Below are 21,101 nucleotides of genomic sequence, written 5' to 3'. Positions count from 1 at the left end.
CCACTCTCTCCTCCCCCGTCCCCTAGCAATCACCGTTCTGCTTTCTGCCTTTATGAATCTGACTACTCTAGATGCGTTAATAAGTGGAATCATACAGTATTTGTCCATCTGTGACTGGCTTATTTCGCTTTGCATAATGTCCTCAAGTTTTATCTACAGTGTAACGTGTCAACTTCCTTCCTCCTGAAGGCTGAATAATTCCACATCGTACGTATATATACCACGTTTTGTTTGTCCATTTGTCCATCCATGGACACTTACTTTGTTTCTACCTTTTGGCTCTTTTGAATGATGCTGTTGTGAACCCTGGTGTATGGGTATCTGTTCAGGTTCCTGTTTGCGGAACATCTGGGACATCTACTGAGGAGCAGAATTGTTGAGCCACGTAGTAATTCTGGGTTCAACTTCTGAGTAACAACCCAACTGTTTCCACCTGCTTGTGTTTATTTTAAATTGCCATCCCTGAGTTAAATTTCCCACAATTATTATTTCATTAAAGAAATCATTTCAAGTGTCTCCTACATACATGCCAGATACCAGGGATACCTCAGGAAAGAGAACAGAAAAAATTCTCTGCCCTCTTGTACTTTGTGTTCTTCTCAGTAAGAGGCAGAGCATGTGTGCATGTGCGCGTGGTCAGTGCTAGGATGAAAATAAAGAGAAGAGAAAGCAAGGTGAGGGGGATGTGGGTGTCCGAAGCAGAGGTGGGTTGCTGTTTTATATAAGGACGTGCTGGGAAGGCTTCTGTGTGACAGTAACATTTGAGCCAAGAACTAAAGAAAGCGAGAACATGAGCATATGGCTCCTAGAGGGAAGAGAATTCTAGACAGCGGGAACAGCAGTAGGCACAGAGGTACCGACAAGTGAAGGTGCTGGGTATTTCTGGAAACAGCGAGAAGACTGATGAGGTTAGATGGCCCCGGGTGGGGTCCAGGAAGTGAGCCCAGACTGTGTGGGCCATGAGGCCTCTGGGAGGGCTTTGCCTTTTATTCTGACTGAGATACAAAGCCATGGAAGGCTTTGGAGTAGAGACCCACAAAACTCCACCATGAAAGGGACTGTGGGATCTGAGTGATGCTGGAAGTGAAGGTAGACCAGTCTTCCGACTGTGCGTAACAGCTGTCTCAGCCATAAGGAATTTATTGCGTCCTGTGCTTGTTTGTCTTAGAGGGAAAGACACAACAGATTAGGAAAAGGCTAAAACCAGCCTTGCTGCCCAGGTTTGGGCAGACCTGGTCATTCTGATTTAAAGTCTTGGAAAGAAAGAATCCTCCGGACTGTCCACAGAACTGAACCCTACCCATGAAGAAGTATTCTCATTAATTTACTCCTTTACTCCCTCATCGAGTGGCTGCTAAGGGCTGACTCTCTATGTTGGGCCCCAGAGAGAAAGATGAAGACAGAGAAGGCCCCTACACTTGCGGGGCTTTCTGTCCAGTTAGCAGGGAACAGAAGCACACAAAGATAACTTTATCCTGTCATCCCAAGAAGGACATTGTGCTGTGGGTGTTGTGATAGACCTGGAGAAGGGAGTTGATTCTAGATAGGGTGACAGGGAGGTGGCATTTAAGCTGAAGTCTCTAGGTGAGAAGGAGTCAGGCAAAGAGTTGGTTGTTCAGAGAGGACAGCAAGTGCAAAGGCCCTGAGGTGGGAAAGCTCTTGGTCATTTGGAAGAAGCAGCCAGGCAGCCAAGACAGGGCTGGGGTGAGCCAAGGGGATAGTGATACAGGGGAGGTTGGGGTGGTGACTAGGAGGCAGATCATTGAAGGGCCTTCCATGTAGTCTGTTTTGCCAGTGTTTGCCTTTATTATGAGAACTCTCTTTGACTGCTTACTAAGTATTATGATGCTGCCTCTGTTTCTTCTTCTGTGAAGTGGGAATAATAATAGTTATTATCTTACAGGGCTGAGGTGAAGGTTATGTGGGAAATATACCTAAAGCACTTAAAGTACCTGGTAGCGGTTAATTACCTCCTTGTCCTTGAAAGGCTCCTGTTGCATTTGTGACACGACTTTCCTGATCCATCTTTGCAGGTGTCTTCGTGTTCTTTCTTCTTTTCCATAGTGCGTACCCCAAGGGCTTGGGCCTGACTCCTTTGCTTCTGCTGGGGGTGCTCTCTCAGGAGAAGCTTTTGCTACACTCAGCTGTCACTCCCCACAAAGATGACTGTCTATAGTCCCTACCTTCTTGAGCCCCGTGGCCCCACGTAGGCACTTCTGGATGTCTTTAGGATGCCCCTTGGGCACTTTTAAGCCACATTCACCAACTTCTTTCTGACACCTGCTTCTCTTCCCGTTTCTTCACTTGCTCTCATCATTTCCTGAGTTGTGCTGTGCCTTCCTTTACAATTCCAATCACGCCTGTCCCTTCTCTCCGTTCCCACTTGGGAATGGCGGCAGTGACCTCCTACCCAGGTGATCCGGTCACCAGTCTCTGAACTCCCCTTTGCCTTTCTCCCTCTCCAGCCCTGCCACCCAGCGCTGTGGAGCCTTCCTTCAGAAATAAGGATCTGACTTCGGTTTGCTCAAATCTGTGGCTCCCCAGTGTCTGTCATACCCTCCCGCCCCCAGCTTGGCCTGGTGCCCTGGCTGATCATCCGGCTCCTGCCTCACCAGCCTGGTGTTCCAGAACAGCCTTCCCACCTGTCCCATCCTAGCCACACCGCGCCCCTTGCTCCCCACCTTCTCCCCCTCCTGCTCTGGCCAGCGGCCCATGGCCCCTCCCCCCCCCTCCTCCCCCCCCCCCCCCCCCCCCCGAACCCTCTCCTCGGAGGCCCTTCGCCTGAGTGGTTCCAGCAGCTGCCACCTGCCACCTCTGCCCCGGCCACCCCTTCCCAGCACTGCTCGGCCTAAACTCCTCTGAAATGCTCCTCTCCAGTCACGACTCAGAGCTGCCACTGCTGTGGCCAGGCTGCCCTCACCGGACCTGGTGCCGGCCCAGGCCCCTGTCCTCTGCCAGCTCCTCCCTTGCCTCCCCTTGCCTTCATTTCCCTGCCTGTCCTGGAGCCCGTGCTCGTGCCCCGCGGTTGTGTTGGGCAGCTTCTCAGTGCCCTGACTGCAGGCTGACCCTGCCTTGGGAGGTCTGCCCTGAACTCACCCTGGTGGAGAAGGTAGCAGAGTGGACGGGTGGTCTCAGGACCACCCTGTGCTGAGCGTCCTGGTGCAGCCGTGTAAGAAAGCCCAGCCATGGGGCGCCTGGGTGGCGCAGTCGGTTAAGCGTCCGACTCCAGCCAGGTCACGATCTCGCGGTCCATGAGTTCGAGCCCCGTGTCAGGCTCTGGGCTGATGGCTCAGAGCCTGGAGCCTGTTTCCGATTCTGTGTCTCCCTCTCTCTCTGCCCCTCCCCCGTTCATGCTCTGTCTCTCTCTGTCCCAAAAATAAATAAACGTTGAAGAAAGCCCAGCCAGTTTCTAACCCGCTCCCTTCCTCTGGCTCCCTATCCATCCCTCTGCCCCCTTCCTTTAAGCAGCCGTCGCTTCTCATGAAACTGATGGCATCAGATCTGTTTCTTCTCTTCTCAACCGAATTCTCAGAGAAGATGACCTCTGTACCCCTTCCTCCATGGCTTCACCTCCCTCTTGTTCTAGCTTCCTTCCTATCACACCAGTAGAGACGATTTTTTTCAGGGTCACTGGGGGCCCTGCAGACCATGACGACTGGTGTATCCTTGCCTACTCAGCACCTTGCGGACGTTGGACGTGGCAGGGTCACCGTCTCCTTGAAAGTCTTTTCCCCGGAGAGAGGTGCCTGGGTGAAGTCCGTGAGCCCTGGCTCTTGGGGGAGGGGAGAATGTAGGTGATGCTCCCTTGCAAGGAACTGTAAACCTGATTATCACCAGGTTTAAATTCTTCCAGTGTTTCCATGCTTTCTTGGCAGGAGGGGTTGCCATGAACAGCACATCACTGGCCTTTGTGCTGCTGCTGCTGAACTCAGCGACAGGTGTGGGTGGTGTGGATTTACGAGCCCTGCGAGTGCTGCCGGAGCCTTTTGTATTCTCCCCTCTCAGATTTACTCCAGGGCTCCAGACCGTACTGAATGACTTCTCCTTTATTAGAACTTACTGATGCATCACAATGGCATAAAGCTTTTCTGCTCGTGAAGCAATTTTGCCTCTAGCAGCTCACTTGATTCTCGTACCAACTCGGCGAGGTAAAAAGGGCTGGGGTTACCATCCCTACTTTCTACATGGGGAAACTGAGGCTCAGCCAGATTAAGGGACTTGCCTGGAATTTCATGGGGATAAATGGAAGAATGCAAGAATGTTCAAAACCAGGGGTCCCAGACTGCGGTGCCCAGTTAATTGACCTTTGGGTGAGGACCTCACTGTAGGCAGTGACTGTCAGAAATACGATGTCCATCGTACCTCCAACCACACTGTTTCTTCAGCACTTAGTACTGTCAAAGATAGGGTGGGGAGGGGGGACTCAGACGTCATTCTTACTTTATTTTCAAAAGAAATCCTGCCTGAAATATTTAAGGTGGACAACAGCATTACGTTGTATTTATGAATTCATGATTTTAGAATTTCACATTTGACTGTTGGCTTATTAGATGTTCTCAGCTAATGTCCCGGTACATGAAACCCTTTAGATGGATGTGGCAGTTTGAGATTTGGGGTTAAAGATGGCATTTTCAGCCTTATATCAGCTTCAGCAAATAATTTATTTCATTTTATTTACACAAATGTAAAAAGGAGGAGTTTCAAGTAAGAGTTTTTAACAGCTCGCGTTGCAATCTCTCTGATGCAATAATTCATTATTTCAAACAGTCGGTTAGGTAGATCTATCTAACTTGTTTTAGGATTCAACTTTGAAACCCAAAGTTTCTGATCTGCAAAATGAAGGTAATATTACCCCCTTTCAAGGAGCTGTTGTAAGTAGAAAATGCATCCACCTAGATGAGAGCCCACAATGTTGTAAGCATTCAGTAAATGGTAACTTTTTATTTTGCCCCACAGGTTTGGGGAAAAGGTTTACAAGTGCCCCCTGTGCTGGGGATTCATGGCAGTGCTGCTCTGGTCTGTGGTTTTTTGGGTTGGGGGGTTGTTTTTTCTTTATTTTTTTTTTCAGAGCAGTTTTAGGTTCACGGCAAAATTGAGGGGAAGGTACAGAGATTTCCCATATACTCCCTACCCCTACGCATGCACAGCCTCTCCCGTTATCAACATCCTGCCCCAGAGTGGTATATTTATTACAATTGATGAACCCACACTGACACACATCGTCACCCAAAGTCCACATTTACCTTAGGGTTCACTCTTGGTGGTGTTCATTCTAGGGGTTTGAACAAATGTATAGTGTCCTGTGTCTGTCATTATGGTATCAGACAGAGTGTTTTCATGTCCTAAAAATCCTCTGTGCTCTGCCTGTTTATCCCTCTTCCTGAACCTTCCCGGCCACTGGCGACCACGATCTTCTTACAGTCTCCACAGTTGTTTGACCTTCTTTTCCAAAACATCACATAGTTGCGATCGCATAGTAGGTAGCATTTTCAGACTGGTTTCTTTCACTCAGCAATACGCATTTACATTTCCTCCATGTCTTTTCATGGCTTGGCAGCTTGTTTCTTTTTAGGGCTGAACAATAATCCATTGTCTGAAGGTAGCACAATTTTATCCATTCACCTAGCGAATGGACATTTTGGTTGCTTCCAAGTTTTGGCAATTATGAATGAGGTCACTATAAACATTGCTGGGCAGGTCTTTGTATGGACATAAGTTTTCAACTTCATTGGGCAAATACCAACGGGCCGATTGCTGGGTCATATGGTAAGAGTAGGTTTAGTTTTGTAAGAATCTGACAAACTGTCCTCCAAAGTGGCTGTACCAGTTTGCATCCCCACCAGCAACGGATGAGACTTCCTGTTCCTCCACATCCTCGCCAGCACTCGGTGTTGGCGGTGATCGTTTTTGGCCACTCTGATAGCCATGTTGTGGTATCTCATTATTGTTTTTAATTTGCATTTCCTAATGACAAGTGGTGGGGAGCATCTTTTCATATGCTTATTTGCCACCTGTTCTGTTATGAGGTTTTGTTTTGTTTGTTTGTTTTATTTTCAGGAGTCTCTGAACTGGGGTGTCATTTTCTGGGACAGACAGAACGGGACATTCAGGAGCTTAGCGTCCATGGAGAGATTGTAGACTGGCCCTTTCTCCAGTTTTTATTTTCACCCACCTCTAAACTGAACTGTAGCATCGTCCCCAATCATGAATGTAGGCAGCACACCTGTATTAAGGGTGCCTGTGCCTTTAGCACCAAAATAAATCACAGATGTTTCCAATTGTCCTCATCACTGTTGCAGGTTCCTTAGTCTCTGGTTTACACTTAAGGCTGTTTGGAAATCATGTAAGGTGTTAGACTTGGGGCTAGATCTTATTATTTAATATATTATTAGATATGTTACATGTGTTAACATTTTGCTTTGTGCATTTAAAGATACTATTCTAAGAAGGGGTCTGTAGGTTTCACCGGGTTGCCACAGTGACGCCTGGCGCACACAAGGTTAAGGACCCCTGGTCTGATGACCCTTAGGAACTGGGGATCAAGAGCTGTGTGGGGCTTGCCCGTGCACGGCAGCGGGGCATGCTAGGAAGAGCCTGGGAGCGACTCAGGTCAAATCTCAGCTCTTTCACTTACTAGTTCGTGACCCAGGGCCAATCACATCAGTGGCGTGAGTCGCAATTTCCTCTTCTGTAAAACAGCGATGTTAAAACCTACCTTACTCGCTTCGGCACGCACATCAAGCACCCTTGCTAGCACAAAGGAAGTCCTCAAAAGTACAATTCTTCTTTCCCTTCCTCCCTGTTCTCTTCTGTCTCCTCTTCTGTGACACGCAAGGTTCTAGCAGATGGCCTCTTCAAGGCCTCTTCTAAATGTGGTACGATCGTGCGTCTTTCTTTTAATTAAGGCCAGACCAGGCGGTCCATTGTTGTTCAAGTCAGAGCTGGTGTCCTCATGCCCCATGGGATTGCCAGCCTCCTTTCCCAGAGCAGCAGTGAGAACCGCGGGCTCTCAGACCTTTTCTGGCCCTTCCTCTGTCCACCTTGGCGTTCTCTGGCTCCCCTCCAGGCTGCCTCATGGGTTGGGAATGCGTGGGCCGATCTGCCCAGAGTGCCTGCGATAGGGCCTTTGGCGTAGCATGTTCTGAGATCAGTGCCGACACTTCGTGTCTGGAACAGCTGATAGCAGACCTGGGAAACCCATTAATCAGTGTCCTCGGTGGCTCCCCTCTCCCGGCTTCTCCATCTGCAGCCTCAAGCCAACTGTCCTGAGGTGGAAAAACGTAGCCTATTGTTATTTTGGTGAGAAGGTGCTAAAGTGACAGAATGCTTCATTATACAGGAAGTAGGAGTATGGGGGGGAAACGTGGCCAGATGCCATCATGACTCCACATCCTGCTCCTTTTTTGTTTGCCTTCGTTAAGCACTGAATCAAAAAAGGCTTTGTGGTCACTGAGTTCAGATGGCATGTGTTATGGTTTTGTTTTCTGTTGTTTCACTATCCTGGGCCTTGGAACCATACTCTGTTTCAGCCCAGTCTTCAGAGTAGGTGAAAATGTCCGGTGTGCCGGCTTGAACGTGGCCCTCTTTGTTAAAATGATTGCTGGAGCCTCGGCCCGATGGGCATCAGCAGGGGAGAATCACTGTCCATACCCTGCATATCCTCCTCCCTACTCCAGCTCAGAGCCCAGAATCTCACCACCTCTGCTCCGTCCAGGCCTACAAGAGAGCGGAGTGTGAGGAAGCAACTTTCTGAAACTGAGCTGAGCTGAAAGGGGTTGGTGTTGTGTCTTCTGTCTTCGATATCGCCGGTGGGATGCAGGCTGGGACTGTCAGGGCTGTGTGACCTTCAGCATGGTGCTTAGCCTCTCTGTACCTCAGTTTTCTCAACTGTAAAATAGAGAAGGCAGTGGTTACCCAGAGAATCGGGTGAGTAGGAGACCTGAAGAAATTCATACAGTAAAGCACTTAGAATAGTGTCTGCACAGAGTAAGGTTACTGCCTTGGTCATGATGACCAGTTGCCAGAGCAAAGGAAATCTGAACAGCGGGGCTCTTGAGACCTCAGCTGGCCCTGTGGCCTGTGAGCCACTTCCCTGTCCACCTTCCTCCTAGTGATGTCCGTGTCCCAGGGGAGGGCCGTACCCACGCACCTGCCCGTGGAGGCTGTGCGTTGGAGCTCAGCCGCTGCTCTGCAGTCCCAGGCCAGGAGAAGTAAACTGGAGAAAGGGCCAGTCTACAGTCTCTCCGTGGGACGCTGAGCTCCTGAATGTCCCGTTCTGTCTGTCCCAGAAAATGACACTCGGGTTTCGTGATGAAATCGTCTAGGCTCTCCGAGAGAGGTTCCGGACATTATAGGAAGCCAAGCCCACCCCTAGGCCTTTCCGCATTTTTACTGATGCAAGAGTGAGCTTCAGGGAATGGCTTTAGGGATCCCTCCCTTCAGGCTGTTAGGAGAAGCGGGTTGGGCAGAGCTTAATTTAGGGGGTTAATAGCAGCAGTGGTAACCAGTGCACAGTAGGTCCTATGGTTTTTAATTTCTGTCAAGCCCGGGGGGCTGGTAAAGCTACCTTAAGTGCTCAGCCTCTAGGTGCCCAGAATCTGTCCAGTCAGCTGGGCCTTTTGAATATCTCTGCCTTACATGTTTACAAAGCAAGAGGGGAGGAAGCAAGGTTTCATGTGGCCTGGAAAGTTATAAATAAGGTCATTGGCCAAAGGAGGGATTCCTCACCTGTCTCTCCCAAGATTCCTCCTGTTTCATGAGGTATTTATAAAGGACCTAGAGCAATAATTAGCTTTTACTCAAAACACACACAAACGCGCGCACACACACACACACACACACACGTATACGTAGGGTCATGATGTCAGTGTTCTAGATGCTGGAGAGAAAGCAATGAGCTCTTAGTAAATGGTTGCTGCTAGAATAAAACCATTATTTGGTGCTGGAAGGAATATTCCAGAAATATTCCACATTTTATCAGTTCTAGAGCACTTTCCCATACAGAAGACCTTCCTTGTCTGCATCCTTTCTTGTTCTAAGCCTCTCATACTTCCAGTCCAAATGACAGAATCTGGCCATCTCTGAGCCATCCCCTGCTGTGTTGGCTGGGGCTGGAATCTGAGCCTCTTGGCAGTTCTGTGATGTGGGTAGATATTTCTGGTACCATTTCATGGATGAGCAGACTGAGGCTAGGGGAGCCCGGGATCCCAAAATGGAGGAGGACTTCAGTTCTTGGTTCAGGTCAGGTTGACTACACTGCACTGCTCGGCTGTCTCCGGGGAGGTAGGCTGCAAGGATGTCCAGATGTGGAAAAGGAGAAGTTCTGGGCCCTCTAGAGGCCTGGAGGATACCAGGGTGACACCCTGTACCCTGGCATGCTTCCCCTAAAGTGCTTCACAGCGAGCCCCAACCCCCACCTGCAATCATGTTTCCAAACTGCGGCCAGAGACCTTGAAATCCTACATCTTCTTCAGCATGGAGCATATGCCTCCCAGCACATAGTAGGTGCTTTGCAAAGGAGTCCCGGAACTAGAAGGTGGGCTGAGTTGCTTTGACGGGGGGGGGGGGGGGGGGGGGGGCTTGGTTCCTGGTGCTGGCTGGGGTTTTCTTCCTTACTTGGGGGTTGGCAGCTCTGGAGCCAGCTGCAGGGGGAGGCGATCCCTTATGGGCTTAATTGGAGCCGGCACTTTTGCTGGAAACTGTGGGAAGCAACAGAGAGCTCTCCAAGTGCTTAAAAAGTGGGTTTTGAAAAACAAACAAGACCTTGCCCACGCAGGGATGAAGTGGAGGTTAGATACAGCCCTTTTTTTTTTTTTTTTTTTTGGCTTAGTTGAATAACATACTAGAAGGAACTCTGTAAGCCGGCCCCAGTCCCTTGGAAAGACAGCCACATGTTTGTCGACAGGATGTTATACTCTCTGTATTAAGAGTCAACTTAATAACTGTTTATAAAACTTTATAACTTATAGAGCCCTTTTCACATGTATTCTGTGTGTGTGTGTGTGTGTGTGTGTGTGTGTAAATACCCTATGTAACCTTCCCCTTTAAGGCTATTAATAATACACATACTCTATAGTGGAAACAACACAGGTTGGTTTTCAGTCTCTGGGCCTCAGCTTTCCCTATCTACACAATGGGGATGACAGATTCTATTAGGGGACATGGTGCGAGAGAATGTGCCTCTCCCTGGTTCAGGGGGCCTGGTGGGAGCGTGGGGAGCAGGAGTGGAGTTAACTCTGAGAGTGGTGAGCAGTTCAGAGGTGCCCAGCACAGCTGGTGGAACCCAGACATCAGCTAAGGGGAGGTACTCTTCTGGAACTACTTGCTCAGAGGGTGGGATGGGCCTCTTCTTGGAGGCAGGCAGGAGATTTGCAGGCCCCGAGGACCCACGGACAGCCAAACTGCAGGCTACCCTCCAAACCTAGTTCTCAGGGATATGTGACCGGGCCTCTGGCCACCACCATACTTCTTGTCAAGTGGGGCCTCTGAGTGGGAAGGTGTGTTTCTCCCCAGAGAGTATGAGAGAGCAGTGACCCAGTCTCGGCAGAGCTGGGGTAGACAGCATCATCCTGCTCCCCGCTGGAGGCCCGGTGCTGGTCCTCCCTTCTCTATGAGCTCTGGCCATCCCCTCTCTGCTCTCTTCCCCTGCAGGAATCTGCCTCTCCCCTTGTCCCTTTCTGTTTGTCTTCTCTGTCCTCCCTCTGCCCGCTGGCCTTTCCTGTGCCTTCTTCCTTCTTTAGTACACAGAGCTGTTTTCTTTTTTTTTTCCTTTAAAAAATATTTTTTTAATGTTTCTTATTTATTTTTGAGAGAGAGAGAGAGAGAGACAGTGCAAACAGGGGAGGGGCAGACAGAGAGGGAGACACAGAATCTGAAGCAGGCTCCAGGCTCTGAGCTGTCGGCACAGAGCCCGTCGTGGGACTCACACTTACAAACTGTGAGATCATGACTGAGCCGAAGTCGGACGCTTAATCAACTGAGCCTCCCAAGTACTCCAGAGCTGCTTTCTTTTTAATTGCAAAAGGTTTTCTGTTTATTGTTCCTTCTATAAAACATCAGTTAGTTAATGGATTTCATATGCAAGGGAGGACCATTGCTATGTTTTAACTTGAATTGTGTGCTTCAGTTAAGGTTTTTTTTCCTTAGATAATTAGTGAAGCGTCATGGCCCTTTCCAGCAGTGTGGTCCTCTGTCCCCATCTGCACAGTGGGGCGAGTGAGACTCCTGCCAGGGTAGCAGTGGCCAAATGGGTGAATAAATGAAGTCCAGACAGCGGCAAGCCCCCAGCCCTACCATCTGAGTCATTGCGAGGATGTGTTGATCGTTGCTGAGTGGTCCCAGGCAAGGGCCTCGATTTCTCTGGATCTGGCTCTAGATTGACTAAGACTGTGGTTTTAGGGGCTTTGTTTCAGCGGTTACTTGGACTGAGATCAGCCCTGAGTCAGCACTGCTGGTGGAGGTGACTCTGGGCGTTTCCCGAGTGTGGATGAGCTGTCTGTATCTGTCTTACTCCTGGACTCTGCCTCGCCTGGTCTGCTTGCTGCCTCCCTGAAAGCCTCCAGTAACTCCCTGTTTTCTGCGTGGGTGGGCTTCCCAGGGCCCCCTCCCATGGATGCTCTCTCTCTCTTTCTCTCTCTCTCGCTCGCTCTCTCTTGGGTTTCCCTCCACCCCTCCTTACCAGATACCTTTTGTTCACTCCTCACTTGTCCCACCCCAGCCCACGGGGTAAGTAGGTTGCTGGTAGGGAGAGACACTTCTCAGAGGGGAAAGGAAAAACTCGAACTGTGAACATTCCCAGACGTTGCCTGTTATACTCTCTGACCATTGATTTCAGCAGCGTCTTGGGCTCTTCTGCCTCCACCCATTCTTAAAAATGGGTAAGTTCCTCCTTTTTTCTTCTAGATCTGTGTTGTTCGTTATGGGAGCCGCTAGCCACATGGTTAGGGCACTTGAAGTGTGGCGAGTCCAAATTGAGATGTGCTGTAAGTGTAAGATACATACCAGATTTCAAGGAGTTAGTATGAAAAAAAGATTGTATGATACCTCTTCAGTACTTCTTATATTGACTGCATGTTGAAACGATAGTTTTGATGTGTTAAATAAATGTATTAAAATAAATTTTCTCTCTTTTTTTCCAGTTTTTCCAAAAAAAAAAAATGTGGCTGCTAGAAAATTAAAAATTACACGTGTGGCTCATATTATATTTCTGTTGCAGTGGCTGTTAACTGGTGGCAATTTTGCCCCCCAGGGACATTTGGCAATAGAGATATTTTCTATTGTCATGCTTAGGGCAGAAGGGGCTTGCTATTAGCATCTAGTTGGTAGAGGCCCGGGATGCTATTAAACATCCTGCCGTTCATAGGTTAGCCCCCCGACAACAACAAATGATCCAGCCCCCAATGTCCATAGTGCCAAAGCTGAGAAACCGTGTTCTATTGGACACTCTCACTTTGGGTCATGTGGTCTTATGGGCAATGACTTCAAGATCAGAGGTCCTAGGGCATCGTAGAAATCGCATAATGGCCATCACCGGATAACCTGCAACTATGGGCAGGCAGGTTACTTAACATTTCACAGCCTCCATTTCCTCATCTGCAAAGTGGCATGTTTCTAATAAATGAAATCAGCATATATCATGCGTAATACGTAGCAGACTTCCACTAAATAGAAGTTACTGTTACTGTTAAAAATCAGAATCTTATACTCTGTTGGCTCTGTGGATCAACTACAGGGATTTCTACATGCCTTCCAGATTTTTCTGAGTACCTGACACTCACACAACAACTTGGAAACTAAATCTCTTAACCTTTATGGGCTAAGGGTGTCTCTATAACCCTTTCTATTCCCAGCTTCAGGACCTCTTCACCCAGCCTGAGAGTGGCTTCCTTCCAGGTTTCTGCCTCTGCTCTTTCCCAATCCCTCTATGCATGTGCTTGGTGAAGTCCACCCAATTCCAGAAACTTTAGTGTCTTTTTTTTTTCTTTCTGTGCTCAAGTGGGAGTAGCTGTGGGCAGAAAATGTGGCCTGTCCATCTGTTTCCCCAGCCCTCAACATGATGCCTAGAAAAAAACTGTGTTGAGTGTTATTTGAATGAATGCATGGGCAAATGAATGATAAATATCCTTTCTTCTTGGCTCCTGGGTAGGACAGCTTAAACCTTGTCCTTGCCTACCTCAGCACTCCCCCTTCCACCCGCACCTGTGTTTGCGTTGGGGCCAGCAGTTTGTTTGTTCTATCTGGAGGGTTACAGTAATTCTTCCCGTGCAGGGTCGCAGCTATGGTGCAATATGCCTGGATCCCAGAAGTCCTGCCTTGTGTGTGTGGACTTCGTCAGCCAGCCTAAGAGGGGATGCCCCCAGCCATTCCAGTGGCCCAGGCATGGCCACTTCCAGAGAGCAGGAGCCTGAGATGCCCAGGCATGCCTCCTCCTTGGTGGCAGAGAGAATTCCCCAGCAGCCCCCAGCAGGCGGTGAGGAGAGGCTTTCCAGAGATGTGCCCTTCAAGATCCTCTGATAAAGAAAACACAACATGTTCTTTGGCAGGTTGTAATCCTGGGTGGGCAGGATGGTGTAGGGTTGGAGTCTCCCAATGTCTAGACACTGTGATCTACTCCCAGTTTTGAAAACATGTTAATTACAAGACACTTTATAGTGTCAGGTTAACCCACCTGGAAGTTACGGGGAGCTTCTGGGCGAGCTTGCTCATTTCTTCTGTGTCAGCTGCATGTGGAGTCAGAACTGCATTGGGTGAGAATGGCCCAGAAGGCATGTGTCAGATGCTGTTATCTGCTGGTATCTGCAAGCTGTGAGGCCTCTTCACTGGGGAAGGAGTCTCTCTGGAAATAGACTGGGCCGTGTCTTGTGCACATCTGGATTTGGGATTTCCCCATTTAACCTTCGGTGGGTTGGGTATGGGATATATAGCCCAATCCTGGGAGGTGGGTCAAGGTACGGGGACCATATGGATTTTCCCTTGGGATGTGTCAGGATTTGCTGTCATTCCTAACTGGCTTTGTGATACCTGAAGTTGTTGCCCCTACCTGATCCTAACCGTTTCTCTGGTGAAAGATGAAAAACCCCATACTTCTTGGAGACTTCATTTCTTTCCTTCTCCCCCAAACCTGTGCTTTGAAACAAGTTGTTTAATAGGCCACACATTTTAGATAATGTCTTCCCTCCATTGTTTGAAAAGTCCCAAGGCACATCACTGCTTACCAGCATTTCTAATCAGCCACAGATAATCTGTGTTCCCATGAAATTGATAAAACAACAACAACAACACAAAAAAAAAACCCTGCAAAATTAAGCAAGAGGGTGGTTAGTCAGTTGGGGCCAAGTTGGACGGACGTTGGTTTGAAACTTAGCTCTGCCTCCTCCCAGATAAATTTTTCGGCAGTGGGACCTTAATGTCAGTGTATCCCATGAGTTACTTTCCGTCTCATTTGATAAGATAGTATGTGCACAGCCCCCAAGATAGTGTCTCAGTGAATATCGACTATGACACGGGGCACCTCGCCTCGGTGGCTCAGTCAGTTGAGCGTCCGACCTTGGCTCAGGTCATGATCTCACAGTTCACGGGTTTGAGCCCCGCATCGGGCTCTGTGCTGGCAGCTGAGAGCCTGGAGCCTGCTTCGGATTCTGTCTCTCTCTCTTGCTCTCACTCTCTGCCCCTCCCCCTAGTCTATTTTTCACTCAAAAATGAATAAAAACGTTAAAAAAATTAAAAGAATATATTGACTATGATATTTTGGTTAGTGCTGCAAACATCCTGGTTTGGGGGAAACGTACAACTGGACTTGATTCATTGATTTATTGGGCGATGCAGGTCTTCTGGGTCAGTGGCTCTTCTGGCCTCTGGGGATACAGTGTGACTAAGGGAGACACGTTAGTTACCTGCTTTGTTGGAGGTTACACTGCACTGCAGGTGGAGGGAGGCACAGTGAACTAGTTAACAAATAAAAAAGACATTCTGGGTTTTGGTCAGCACCCTGGGAAAACAAGGAAACGTGAGAGTAAACGGGGTGGGGTGGGGTGGGGAAGATACGTCTGAGGAATGCGATGTTTGGGGCGAGACCTGAATGACGAGAGAAGCCTCTATACGATGTGCAGCAGGGCTTCTGGGCAGCAGGAGCAGCAAGGGAAGTTCGTCAGAATTCAGGAGATACTGACAATGGCATCCGGGCTTTCGTGAGTACCTCCTTGGACCCCCTAAGATAAAGGGGACGCCGAGGAAGGAAGCAGCAGACAGGTGATCCAACCCAGCAGTTGGCAAAAAGTCTAAAATATTTACTGCCTGGTCCTCTACAGAAAGAGTGTGCTGACCCCTGAAGACTGGACAGTACGCACACCTATGGCCTTGGGGGACACAGGGCAGCTCGCGGGTGTGGGGGCCCGCAGCCTGGCAGCCTTCTGGACGCCCAGACTCCAGGCAGGGCACATCTACCCTGCTAAAGCACCCTGATAAAGGCCAATACATCTGCCCCCAAGGAATGTGAAACACCCCCAGCCTTCAAACTGGCGGGATCACCGCATCTGTGTCCCTGGGTGAGCTGGCCTGAGAGGTCTTGGAGGCGGAGCCCTGCTGCTTTCACTGAGAGAACTTCTGCTCGGGAGGAGGGGAGCAGGGAGCCGAGCTGTCGGTCATTGCTGCCACGTAGCGAACGCTTACCGCGTGCTCGGCTCAGTTCTGCGGTCTATTGACTCCATCCCCGCAACAACCCTAATTCCTTGTTTATGGTGGAGGAAAAGGAGGTCAACCCACTGGAGCCTAATGTGCTGCTGTGCTGGAAGTCACACAGCTGGGAAATGGCCTTCCTGCCTCCCAGCCCGGGCCCCTCCCTCCACGGCCATGTGCATTGTTTCCCTGTGGAGTTCCTTTGAGGGCTGTGGGGAGGGAGAGGGTGGGGTTCACCTGTTTGCATGTGTGAATTACATCCTGCTTAGACCCTAAGCCACTTGCACCCAGCCACCTGCCTGTGTGGCCGTAGACCCTATAAAAGAGGAAGATGAAGGAAACCAGCATGTTCTTAACAGCGTGTTCTTCAGGCATATTCTGACCTGCTGTGTCCTCCTTGGGAAACACTCCAGGGCTCTTGGCCGAGTGTTTGCTGGTCCACATATGCCTGTGGAGAGGCAGGGGTGGCCTTGTTCTCCTTGGGCCCTCGGCCCGGCTCTGGGCTGGCTGCAGAAACAGCCGCTGGGCTCAGGTAAGTAGTCTGTCCTTTGCTGACCTCAGAGCAATAGGAGTCTGTGAAGGCGGAAGGAACACGTGTCCTTTTCTCATGTAGATGCATTACCATGTCCATAGTGGCCTTTCTGTATAGGGCAGCCCAGGACAAGGCTGCTGCCCACTGATAGGGTCAGCCTTGCTTAGCACCGTGCGTGGTCACAGGATGAGGCGGCCCCAGTGAAGGAGTCAGAGTACCCATGATGGAGAAAAAAATGGGCCAGAAAGGGATAGTGAACCCAAACATGTGGGAGAGAGGTGTCAGGGAGGGCGATATGAGAAGAAAGAGCCAAGGCACCCAGGTGGCTCCGTCGGTTAAGTGTCCACCTTTGGCTCAGGTCATGATCTCACGGTTCATGGATTCGAGCCCCGCGTGGGGCTCTGTGCTGACAGCTCAGAGCCTGGAGCCTGCTTCGGATTCTGTGTCTCCTTCTCTCTCTGCCCCTGTCCCGCTAGTGTGCCCTCCCCTCTCAAAAATAAGCATTTTAAAAAATTAAAGAAAAAAAAGAAGAGCTTGATGGTAGAGTCATGGGGACCTAGTAGAGACTCCTGGCTCTGTGCTTTGTTAGCTCCGTCATCTTAGCAGGTGTGACACGATGGACGTGAGTTTGTGCTTTGGAACTGGAAGCCTGGGTCCGAATGTCAGTTCTTCCTTCCTAACTGTGTACAACCTTGGGCACTCCACTTAGCCATTCTGTGCCGTCATTTCCTAATTTGGCGTGGTTGTGAGGTTTGCATGAGTTAACGTGTGAGATGCCCTTGGATCAGTGCTTGACACAGAATTAGAGTTCAGTAAATGCCAGCTCCATTCATTCACGTCACCTGAGGCTCAGTTCCTCAGCTGTACGCTCGGCAAAGCAATGCGGCTTTCACAATGGAAAGGAGTGCCTGCACCTAACACCGGCTGTAGGTCGGCATGTGGGAGATACGAAGTACGTTCTTCTCCTGACCTCAGGTGGCCCCCAGTCATGGTACCTGTTGAGCGGAAATGTGTGTCACCAGGAAGACTGATGACTGCTGGGCACGGCCCGGGCTGGGTTCTCTGGGCTGGGAAAGTATAGGTTGGTGGATGCTCAGACTGTGTCCTGCCTTTCTCGTTGGATTGAGTTACCATGATGTTGGCCCCTTCCAGAAGTCCCCAAGTCCTGGCTGGAAGGGGTGTCCTGCCATTGCTATAGTTTTCCCGCTGGATCCTGCCAGTGCCTGCTGTTCTCCCAGCCACCTCACCAGTTAGGCCCCCAAAGGGTACTTACTGGTCCATCCAGGGCCTGCTATGATGCTCACCTCTTTTTTTCTAATCCTCACCGAGCACTAGCCCTTTGCCAGGCTAGTGGCGTGGGACGCAGAGGCAAGCCAGGTGTGACCCTGCCTTTGAGGAGATCACAAATTAAAATTCACTGAGAACCGGAGCAAGGGAGGGCTGTTGTGGATTCCCAGTCCGCTCTCTCCATGCCCCTGTCACCTGCGGTGGTCTCTGTGGCCCAGTGACCAAAGGCATGGTCTCCGGAGCCGAGTGCCTGGCTTCAAGTCCCGGCTCTGCCTCTTACTAGCTACAGCCGTGACATTGGCAAGACAGGTACAGGTGTCCCTGAATGAAAGACAGTGAGTGCTGACTATTGTTGCGTAGTGTGGGGACCCCTACCTGACTGGACTTACAGGTTCTAAGAGCCTTAGCAAAAAGAGAAAGTGGTAACAGTGACCTAGCTTGTCTATTTCTGGATCCCGGATGGTTTGTGTATCTTAGCCCTACTTTTCCCCCACATGTGGATTATAACCCGCCTGAGATTTCTTAGCTTTGAGTATATCTGGCCTCAGCCCATTGGAGAAGGCTCCTTCCCCTGTTCTTCCTCAAGGAATGTGAGATTCCTCCACACCCTTTTTCGGGGGGGAGGGGGGTGGTCGTGGAAGGGCCTGGGACTTCTGTTCTTAGGGAGAAGAGGGAGCCAAGACAGCCGGCTGCTCGGCCCCAGACCCGCACCTTGACTAGAAACTCCTGGCTGCTCACTGCACACACCAAGATGCCGGCAGCAGAGCCCAGGGGACGAAAATGCACGGGGTCAACTAGAAGAAAGACCAGTGAGGGAGAGCAGACTGATAGGCTACAAGGAACAAAAATAGTGTAATTTGTCACATCAAATGAATATATTTAAGATATGTGCATTTCTTTGTGAATTGTATCTTAAAAAACAAAAAGGGTTTGGGGGCACCTGGGTGGCTCAGTTGGATGAGCGTCTGACTTCGGCTCAGGTCATGATCTCACAGTTTGTGGGTTTGAGCCCCACATCGGGCTCTGTGCTGATAGCTCAGAGCCTGGAGCCTGTCCGATTCTGTGTATCTCTCTCTCTCTCTCTCCCCCTCTCTCTCAAAAATAAACATTAAAAAAGAAAAAGTGGGGGGGGGGAGCATTGAACACATCTCAAACTCCAATCAGTGATATCCTCAAGTATTTGGAAGGAAATGTACTGATTCTGCAATTTAGTTGGAATGCACCAAAAAAATAAGTTGATGAATGGGTAGAGGGACGGACGGATGAATAAATGTGTCATAAAGCAAGGAGAGCAAAATGTAATTATAGAATCTAGGTGGTTGGTACTTGTTTGTTCACTAAAATTCCTTCAGCTTTTCTGTGTATTTGAAAACCTTTGGGAAAATGTTGTAAAGAAAATACTATAAAGCTATAAGATTACAAACAGGAAAAAAAAAAAGAGCCTACAATAGAACAATATACATGTACATCTGGAAATATTTACCAACATTTAAAATGCTGTTTGACTAAGTGCCTGGGTGGCTCAGTCGGTTAAGCGTCCGACTTCAGCTCAGGTCATGATCTCACAGTTTGTACATTTGAGCTCTGCGTCAGGCTCTGTGCTGACAATTCAGAGCCCGGAGCCTATTTTGAATTCTCTGTCTCCTCTCTGTGCCCTTCCCCGTTCGCACTGTCTCTCTCTCAAAAATAAATGTTAAAAAAATTTTTAAATGCTGTTTGGAAAGTTGGATGTTAATATGAAGAAAAATAAAACTAGGCCTACATATTTTTTGCAATAGATGCCCTTTTTTATATTAGAAAAAAATATATTTTTCACTTTATATGTTTATGTATCTTATATGTTTTATATATAAATTTTTTTTAAGGGAAGAATGTTCCAGACAGGGGGCAAAGCAAATGAAAAAGGCCCTGTGTTTACATAGTGAGGCCATTATGGCTGGAGTGCAGAGAAGGAAGGAAGTGTGGTAGGAGCAGAAGACAGGAGAAATTAGAGGGCAAGGTCTTACAGGGCCTCAAGGCCATGATAAGGTCTGATTTTGAGCTCTTTGTGCCACGGGAAGACCTCGAGGTTGTGAGCTGGGAGTGAATGATCTGACTTCAGAAGGCCCTTTCCACTCCTTCGGGGGAGGGACTGTAAGGGAACAAGGGTGGAAGCTGGGCTGCCCACTCCCTCCAAACCCTCCCATTTTCTGGCCCAAACCTCGGTGTGGCATTTCTCCAGTGTCCACATCCTCGGCCTCGGGTGGCCACTCGTGGACCCTCTTCTAGAGGGACTTCTTTTATGAAAGTCACCCGTCTGTCCCTCCAGCAAGTTTCTGCAGTCTTCACAGGTAATCCCCAAACAATGCAGCATTCATGATCTCCGTTTTATTTTTTCTCTGGTCCCAGCCAGCCGGTCTCTGAGGTTTCTCTCGTATCCTCTGCAATCCCACAGGGTGCTCAGCGATCCTTACATGTTTTAGTGGAGGAGGGGACATGTTAACAATAGACCACTGAGCACCTCCCGGAAACCTGGAAGAGGTAATATATAAGCTTATGACTTCAAGCATGGACTCTGGAGTCCCAGGTCAGCTCCTGCTCTGGTTCTGGGACCCTGGTCACTTCCTATAAGCTTCCCAAACTCCAGTTTCCCAGTGCCAGATAGTAATGAATATGCCTAACTCAGGGTTTCGGTAGGAATGAAACGAGACACATTTCTTACAAAGGGCTTAGCACTGTTCCTGCACATTGTAAGCAGACAGCAAGTGCGGGCTCTGGTTTTGATTGTTGCTGTTGGGAACACTGTGATTACTGTTGCTTTTCCCAACACGGGAGGTACAGGCACCAACAAAGGTGGGACAGAGTTGGCACTGTTGATTAGGCACTTGGACATCTGCAGAGGAAGGGTCCTATGCTGTCCTGCCAGCGGGGGCTGGATGGGGCCTGGCACGCATGCCCTGACTTCAGGGCGCTTGTGCCCAAGCGGGGAAAGACTGTGACGTATGACCAGCACCCAGAGGCAGGCGGCACCGCCTTGAGACCAAAGCCCCAGTACAAGCGGACTCACAAGGCCAAGGGCAGAATGTTTGCAAATGAAACTGTCCCTGAAAATCCAGACCCTGTGGTGGTTGGTCAGAGGTGCACCTCAGAGCGCTGGCTCGAACTGGAAAGGAAGGACCAGGAGGAATGGAATGTTTCTCAGAGGCATTTGTATTATTATTATTATTTTTATTTTTACTTTTTTCAGAGCAGGCAGGGAGAGCAGGATATCTTTTTCCTTTTCCTTTCTGTGAATTTCTGAGGTTAGTGAGTGGTGTTCATTGTTACTCAGGAATAACTGGGTGTGACCCAGATACAAGAGAGCCAGACCGGGGCGGGGCCTGTCAAGTCAGATGAGATTTAGCTCCCTGCCCAGAGTGCCCCTTGACATCCCCGGCAAGAGCCCCTGTCTGACCACCCAACCCACGGAGACTCCTCCATGGCTAGAAACTGAAGTGGCTACGTCTCTCCACTTAGTGCTGCCCTGCGGAATGGGGGTGTGAGGCCAGGCCCCTGCCGCAAGCCCCCCATATTAGCGTGTGGGTGGCACTTGGGATGGCAAAGTCTCCGTCCTGTGATTCTGAGATGAGCT

General features: G+C 49.5%; 1 protein-coding gene and 1 long non-coding RNA gene across 16 annotated transcripts in view; one reads left to right on the top strand and one right to left on the bottom strand.

Annotated features, from left to right (window-relative positions):
* The window catches only part of MICAL2 (microtubule associated monooxygenase, calponin and LIM domain containing 2), a 221,932-nt gene that overhangs the window by 59,460 nt on the left and 141,371 nt on the right, over positions 1 to 21,101 (top strand). The window lies entirely within an intron of this gene.
* On the bottom strand, positions 5,398 to 7,341 carry LOC147576650 (uncharacterized). The gene is made up of 2 exons (XR_015241007.1): positions 6,716 to 7,341; positions 5,398 to 6,328 (listed from the first exon to the last, which is right to left on the bottom strand). It is a non-coding gene; the product is annotated as an uncharacterized LOC147576650 (long non-coding RNA).

The sequence above is a fragment of the Puma concolor genome, chromosome D1 (genome assembly GCF_028749965.1).
Source record: "Puma concolor isolate L17-30 chromosome D1, mPumCon1.1.hap2, whole genome shotgun sequence".
NCBI lineage: Eukaryota > Metazoa > Chordata > Mammalia > Carnivora > Felidae > Puma > Puma concolor.
Note: the sequence above shows the minus strand (reverse complement) of the source record. Positions and strands in the feature narration are given on the sequence as shown.